General features: G+C 39.3%; 1 pseudogene; it reads right to left on the bottom strand.

The window, feature by feature from the left end:
* Positions 1-4,482: 4,482 nt before the first annotated feature.
* On the bottom strand, positions 4,483-8,456 carry LOC103749617 (annotated as a pseudogene).
* Positions 8,457-8,699: the final 243 nt, after the last annotated feature.

Genomic DNA, 8,699 nt, shown 5'->3' with positions numbered 1-8,699 from the left:
TTTGTCTCTTCTGATTAGTTTTAGTTTAAAGTCAATTTTGTCAGATATTAGCATTGCTACGCCTGTTTGTTTTTTTTTAGTGCCATTTTCTTGGTATATTTTTTTCCATCCTTTCACTTTGAGATAGTGTCTGTCCTTGAAAGTTAGATGAGTTTCTTGCAGACAACAAAAAGATGGGTTTTGTTTCTTAATCCATTCACATAGTCTGTGTCTCTTGCCTGGGGAATTCAGTCCATTTTTAATTTAACGTTATTAATGAAAGATGGGTATTGTATCCTGTCTTTTTTATTTCTCTTTACATTCTGTATACAATTACAGTGTTTACAATTACATTGGATTTCTTTCTGCAATCCCTTGGGTGTACTCATTCCTTTCTTCAGCTCTTTGTATTGCTTCCAGAACTCTCTGAAGGGCTGGTTTTGTGGACATGAATTCCTTCAGCCTATTTATGTCATGGAAGATTTTTCTTTCCCTTTCGATTATAATAGATATTTTGGCTGGGTATAGTAATCTGGATTGGAATCTGTGGTCATTTAAAACTTTGAATACTTTGGTCCAGGCTCTTCTGGCTTTCATAGTTTGCTCTGAATAGTCAGCTGTAATCCTAATGGGTTTTCCTTTATATGTGACTTATTGTTTCTCTTTTGCAGCTTTCTGAATTGTCTCTCTTTTTTTTTATGTGTAGTGTTTTTAGTATGCTGTGGAGAATTTCTTTTCTGATCCTGTCTGTTTGGTGTTCTATACGCTTCTTGTATTTGCATAGGCATATCTTTCTTTAATTTTGGGAAATTTTCTTCCATGATTCTATTGAAGATCTGGTCCATGCCATTATCTTGGGATTCTTATCCTTCCTGTGTGCCTATGATTCTTGTGTTTGGCCTTTTTATGGTGTCACTCAATTCCTGCATATTCCATTCTTGTGATTTCTTAAATTTTTCATTATCTTTACTTGAGTGGTCTAGTTTGCCCACTTTATCTTCCAGTCTTGATACTCTCTTTTCCATTTTGTTTATCCTGTTTTTGAGGCTTTCTCCTGTTTCTAATTGGCTTACTGAGTGTTTCACCTCCTTCTTTATTTCAGCCTGAGTATTCTTCAATATTTATAATTCTTTTCTGAATGCATTCAGAAGTTTATCCCTATCTTCCTTCAGTTCTTTGATTTCTTTTTTGTGTGTTCTTTAAATTTACTGAATTATTTTATCATGTTTATAATTGTTCTTTTGAGTTCCGTGTCCTGCACTATCTCTAGGGGGTTCTCATTGCAGTCCTTTAGAGGACCATTGGTATTTGGTGGGGACATGTTATTTTGGTTTTTCATGTTTTCATTTTTTCTCTGTGATTTTGGCATAAATTTCTTTTGTAGTTTCTGATTCTTGTGTGAGACTCAGGCCTTCAAGTTTAGGTCTACTTTTTTTGTGTGAACTTTATGTGTCTTTGTAGTTTACTTTTTGGGCATGAAAAGCTGGTTCTTCTAAACTTCCTGTTCTCTCTTTTGATTTTATATTGGAGTGGCCGGATTGCTTTTGTCTTCAGGAGTTCCCACAGAGGCCCAATTCAGATGAAGATCAGAAGATTTCAAGCTTTCTCCTAAGGTCTGAATCCCTTCAAGAACGATTTTGGCCTCAGGAATTTGGACGTTGTACTGGCCTGGGAGCCTTGCCCAGAAAAATGCTGGTCTAGGGCAGCTGGTGGCCATGCCACCCAGAGATGCAAATGCAGATGGGGTGGTAAGAGGCCCCAAGGACTCCTGTGGACTGCGTTGAGGAGCTGGGTTGGTCTGGATGGAAAGGATCACGAAGAGGAAAGGTCAGCTCCTACGTTCCAGAAAGAGGCTGGCAGGTGGTGCAGGCCCAAGGAAGCAGAGGGAGGTGAGCGCAGGGCCAGGCCCAGAAGCAATGCTCCTGGGTCTGGATGAAAAAGATCAGGAAGCAGTATTGGTTCCCCAGGTGTCTGGGTCCCCAAAACAAGGAATGGGGCCAGGCCCAAACGTGGAGGAGACAATGGGGGGGATGGAAGGTTGAATGGGACTGGGTGAGTCAAGGCATGGAGGACGTGATAGACTTACCCTGGAGAGAGGCCTGTGAGTAGGAGAGAGGCCTATGGCAGTTGGTGCAGGCCCAGGGAAGCAGAAGGAGGTGAGGGCGGGGCCAGGCCCAGACGTTGTGGTCCTTGGGCCCAGAGAAGGCACTAAGTTGGTCTGGATGAAAAGGATCAAGAAGCAGCATTGGTTCCCCTGGTGTATGGGGCCCCAAGACAAGGAATGGGGCCATGCCCAAACTTGGAGGAGAAAAAGGGGGTGGGGGATGGGGGGATGTATGGGAAGGTGAATGTGGCTGGGGGAGTCAAGGCCCAGAGGGCACCATGAACTTACCCCGGAGAGAGGCCTGGGGGTGGGAGAAAGGACATTAATATACTTTAAGGATTTTAATCATCAAACATACCATTCTTAAATCCCATTATTCACAAACCTTGTACAGTGTTAACCTTTTTTGACTTGGTTTAATGTTTTCAAATTATTAGCCTAATTTTTTCATTTTTCATACTTAGAACAAAATATTATTTTATCATATAAAATCAAATACTTTACAGATACATCCTTTAAACAATTATCTTTCATTCCTACTTAACTATTTCTTTCTCATTTCCTTTTCCTCAAGAAGTATTGATTCCTAATAATATACATGTAACATTGCAGAAAATTCAGTTTATACTTTTTAAAAAAATATTATTTCATGTGTATGAATGTTTTGCCTGCATGTATGGAAGTGTACCCGTATCATGCGGTGACTGAATTTCAGAGGAGGGCATCAGATCCCCTGGAGCCAGAGTTATAGACTGTTATTTTCCACCATGTTGGTGCGAGGCACTTAACAATGTTCCTCTGCAAGAGCAGCCAGTGCCCTTAACCTCTGAGCCATCTCTCCAGCCCCAAGGTTATACTTTTAACTGTCAAGATTTTGCCTAGGTTAAGTCTCAAGCAAACTTTCTTTATGCTTGTTCTTTTACATACTTTTGTTCTTGCATTTACACAGAACTTTAGAGTTAGAACAAGTTTACATTCAGCAATAGACTTGGAACTTAAAGTGAGATTGAAATCATATCCTCCTTGTAAATAAGGGAGAAAAGTACAGAGTGAAAAATATTTACATGTGGATCCTGTAATTGTGGTTTTGGATGACAAAATACACTTAGTAATGTCTTTTAATGGTCATCAAGTAATGAGAGATATCATTTCTTGTTCTTTTTTTTTTTAAGATAAGACATTCTTTTTCCAAATAACCCTCTTCCCACATTATAGAATTTGCTCTCTTCTTTATCACTGGAGTCTTTTTCTGTTTTATTCCCTTTGAAGGTTGTGCTTGATGATTCGGACCCTGAATGCCTGGATTCTTTTCTAACCTTATTAGTTTGATTTATGATTGTAGATACTCTTTTAGGTTTTTTTTTTTTTTTTCATTAAACAACCAATCGCTACAAATAACCTCTGATATCACTGGACCAGTGGCCTGTCTGTAACAGAAACAAAGTTGGCCATTTGTCCCATATCCAAGGTCTGTGCTATAGAGAGCCTGTCATTCTGATTCATGCACCCACTTAAGGTAACATACTCACTGCAACCTGACTGGAACTCAGACAATGGCTGTCTCTGGCTGTTCAGACAGTGGAACAAAGTTGGTCTTCCTGGAAAGGCAGTGCCCTTTCCTCCATCACCTCAGACCCAGGCACTGCTTACTTCCAGGCTTCAGCCTCATTGATACCTGGCCAAGCCCCCACCTTGATTCCTGTTCCTCCTACCTCCAAGCCCCACGACCACTCCATCTACCAGGATGTTTATGCGCCATGATTCTTTTCTGCCAACAGCCTCTTCACATGGAAAAAACAAAGAAAGAAACAAAAAAACAAGTAATTTTTTCCCGAGAATCTTATTTCTTCTTTTTCTTTTCTGTTTATATACATTCATACATCAGCTTACAGTTGGGGTTTCATCTTTTTACCTTCTGAGACCCTACTAGGCCAGCTTTGGAATGTGATCAAGCTCACTTTCTGTCTCTAATGGTGGGCTAAATAAACCCAAGTTCTTACCAATCTGATGTGATGGTGGTCCCTGAATGGGTTCTTTGACCTCTGGGTTCCTTTGTGCTCCCTTCCATGTTATGAGGGCTAATCTCTCCTACACATCAATGGGTCCACTGGTGATAATTGAGATACTCATATCCTGCACCCCAGCAGTCATATGCCAGTAACAACAGAAGCAAAAAAGCTATATTTGAATCTCTGGTTAAAGATCCCAAGTGTGTTGAAGGTGTTACGTGTAGAGAGATGTTATGAATACAGAGGTGTTATGTGTAGAGAGATGATGCATTGAGACTTTCTTTTTTCTCATTAAATATATTATTGGGGCAAAAAACTCCTTTACAGGTTTTGGTCAAGTTGTTTCCATTAATAAGTACTGATTTTTAAAACTAATAACTTATAATTGCCTCACACACACAAAAAATGATTCATAAAACATTCTCCTTTTCTTCTGTAGGTTTTATCATGCATTGCTATCATTAGCCAGTCTTTTACTGTTAAAATTAAATGGCCAGCTGAGATAAACAGTTCTGAGACCATTTTCCCACTACTGATTGAGATTGGAGTGGCAGTTATTAGGTATAATACACTTTCAGTCTTTTGAGTTTTATTGGCAGACTTGGTGACATTGTCAGGTTCAGCAGCCTTCTTATCCATGGCTTGATGACACCCACAACTGTCTGCTTCATATCAAAAACAGCAAAACAACACAGAGAAGGGTATTCAGAGAAGCTCTCAACACACATGGGATCTCTCGGAACCATATCAACAATGGCTGCGTCACCAGATTTTGAGAATTTAGGGTCACCCTCTGACTTCTTACTAGAACAATCACCTATCGTTTCTTTAAGTTGAGAAAATTTGCAAGCTATGTGAGCTCTGTGACAATCCAGTGCAGGGCTCAGCCGGCAGTAACTTGACTTTGATGGTTCAGGATATTCACCTGAGCAGTGAAGCCTACTGTTTCCATTTGTGGGTCATATTTTTTTTTCCTGTTACCAGCAACATTTCCAAGTTGAACATCATTGAGAGACATGTTCTTCACTTTGAAGCTTATGTTGTCCCCAGGATGAGATTCATTCAAAACCTCATGGCGAATTTCAGCTGAATTTGCTTCTGTTGTGACACTGACTATAGCAAAGGTAATTGCCATGCCAGGTCTGAGAACACCACTCTTCACTGGCACCACAGAGACAGTACTAATACCACCAATTTTGTAGACATCCTGGATGGGTAGTTTTAGAGACTTTTCAGTTGTATAAGCCGGTGATGGGATACAGTCCAAAGATTCTAAAAAGTGTGGTGCCACTGACACTGTCATTCTTTTGAGTGAAATTCCATGCCTTCAACCAAGATGTATTAGCACTTGGCTAGAGTATTTTGTCACTATTCCAACCCAAGTTGTCATGAATGTGCTGTGTCAGGGTGGTAGCCAGTTTTCTTAATGTATAGAGTGACTTACTTAATAATTTCTGAATATCTCTTCAGGCTTTAGGGTAGCTTGGTGGCATCCATTTTCTTCATCAATTACCTGTTTCACCCCCAATATGTAAGCCAGATGGGCATGCTCACTGATTTGCCCATTCTTGGAGATACTAAATTCAAATTCAAATTTAAATTCACCCAGACCAGCAGCAACAATCAGGACAGCACAACCAGCCTGAGATGTGCTTCTAATCATATTTCTGATAAAGTCTCTGTGTCCTGTGGCATCAGTTATAGTCACATAGTATTTCCCAGTCTCAAATTTTCACAAGGAGGTATCAATAGTGATACCACGCTCATGCACAGCTATAAGTTTGTCCGAGACCCAGGAATACTTGAAAGAGGCATTTCTCATCACAGCAACCTCTTTCTCAAATTTTTCAGTGGTTCACGTTTTAGACTCCACCACATTTGTACATTAGATGACCAGTAGTGAGGGTCTTGCCCAAATTTACATGTCCAATGAACATGATGTTGATGTGAGTTTTTCCCTTTTCCAATTTGACTTCAGTTATTGGTGGTTTCCATAGTACCTACATTTTGTTAGCAAACCCATTGTAGGAAAAAAAAAAGAAAAAAGAAAGGTTTGTGGCTTTCTTTACTCCAAGAAGCAGAACTTTGTTCATACACACAGGCACAGAACAAACTGCATTCCTTTTTCATTGTTCTAAGAGGTTCCTGACATGAAATGACTATAGACTCCAAACAAGCCCAATTAATATCTGTAGCCATGGGAATAGACTATTTCCCCAGACACATGAGTGTCTTTACTTCAGAAAACCCTGAGGCCGAGGAAGAGGTTCTCAACAGGCAATACTGCAGCTAAGGGAAACCAAGGCACTGGAAAAGAACTGTCCTTAGTGCTATTTGTTCTTCTCTTTGCAAAGAGCAAAATTACTGTAAGAAATGATGCCCTAAATTCTTAAAAATAAGATGGATTTTCAGCTACAGTGATAGCTACCCTTAATGACTGATAGTAGTCCCACTCAATCAACCTTCGATAGTTATCAGATGTCTTGGTGGCTGTTGAAGTGATAGATACAATTGTTAATTTAATTTTCAATACAGGTTCTTTGTTTTCTGCCTTAATAAATAATTCAGGACTTTTTAAAAACAAAGTTGCATAGTAATCGGTACTGATTAGTATGCCCAGAAGCCAAAGAAGTTTTCGGTGTCAGTACTAGTCATGAGAATTTTCCCATATGTAGCAGAAAGACAGGTCTGGTGAACCCTAAGTAATAAATCTAAATTGTAACTGCTACATTTAAGGCTCAGCAAACATAATGGAACAGGTGACAGAGAAAATATATTAATTTATCTCTCAGCTCACACCAGATAAGCTTCCTCATGCAACAGATGTTGCTTAACACAAAAAGCCCCAAATGGCCAAAATGTAGAGAGTAAGAAACTGCAGGGAGTGTTTCCCTGGATAGGACTCCAATATTAAACTTCTAAAGGCCTGTTGTGGAAGAGGAGACAGAAAGACTGTAAGAGCCAGGGGTGGTGTATGACCTCATGGAAGCAGAGTTTTCCAGGAGGCTGCAAACTTGTTCATATGAACTTACAGCAATGATGATAGCATGTACAATACCTATCCAAAATCAAATAAGACCAAAAAATCCCAGCATAGAACTGGAAAAATGGGTAAGAAGCCCAACATTCACTGAGGAAATATTGGCAGGCAATCAGTGCTGAGTGAGGGAGAGTTGATCTTTCAGGGTGTGATGCTAGATAGGCTGACCAGGTTCCAGTGAATGGACTCACACTAAGTGACATTTAGGGCCGCCACTTGACACCTCTTCAAGTAGTTGGAGACCTGCCACACTGACTAAAACAACTCAAGTAGTTACTCTCTGGAGTATTTCCTCCTGCATCTCCAGAGTCATAATAATATTTTTAAATAATTCCTTGGGGCTTGAGAAATGGCTCAGTGCTTAGGAACACCAGCAGCTCTTTCAAAAGACCCAGGTTCTCTTTCATGCTTCCACATGTTGGCTAACAACAGTCCATAACTCCAATTCCAAGGGATTTAACATGCTCTTTTACCCTCTGTGGGCATTGTATGCACAGGTGTTTTAAATATATGTGGCAAAACACTCGTACACATAAAATAAAAGTAAATATAAGTTCATTTTTACCTATACTTGCAAACCATTGTACTAAAAATATTCTTGTACTCAAGAAAAATAAAAAAGTATGTCCACTTAAATACAAAGACAAGTTGCATTTTTATTCTTTCAGGGGTTATGATCTTACATTAAATTTTGATTTACTTGGATTGTTTTTATAAAAATATTTTTGTTGTGGGGCTGGAGAGGTGGCTCAGCAGTTAAGAACACTGACAGTTCTTGTAGAAGACCCGGGTTCGAATCCCAGCACCCACATGGCAGCTAACTTTCTGTAGCGCCAGTCCCAAGGGATCCCACAGCCTCTTCTGACCTCCTTGGGCATTGCACAACATGGGTGCACCTACCTACATGCAGGCAATACATGCATACACATAAAACAAAAATAATAAAATTAAAAAATATTTTTACTGTAACATATACTCAGTGATTACCGCCTGAAACTATAGTTTAAACTTATTGTATCCTTAGGACCTTTCTTAAAATTGTTCTTTTTTTCCAGTAGTATCAATATGTAACTGTCAGTATGTTCTTTTTACAGTTCATGGGATCTCACTTTGGAACTAAAAAATAAGATGATATACATTGTCGACTTTCAAGACCTGATGATTCTTAGTATTTTGGTAGCAACACAAGGAGAACCAGTGCTGTTAACGTGCTTCAAACATAAGCCTAACAACTGGGGAAAATATTCTCATTCACATAATATTTGCATTCACAAATTAAATCTATGTCAGAATCTGTTTTAAGTTTTAATAACTTTACCGACATTGTGTTTCTCAGGCACCTCATACCAAATAAGTCATTCTCTTGTTTTATAAGTTGATGTCCCAAATGAATGACATTTTTTCTTTAGATTCTCTTCAAAAGATGATCCTTCAATCTCCAAGCCTGAAATTTCATGCCCCTTTTAAATAAGATAGGATAAGTCTCTTGATCCCAGGAGTAGGGTCTACATTCCTCTTCTAGCCTGTGGATGTTATAGAACATGGATATTTAGCCTTCATCAAGCCT

This window comes from Nannospalax galili, unplaced genomic scaffold, assembly GCF_000622305.1.
Source record: "Nannospalax galili isolate Female #2095 unplaced genomic scaffold, S.galili_v1.0 scaffold586, whole genome shotgun sequence".
Lineage (NCBI taxonomy): Eukaryota > Metazoa > Chordata > Mammalia > Rodentia > Spalacidae > Nannospalax > Nannospalax galili.
This window is presented reverse-complemented; position numbering and strand designations above follow the sequence as displayed.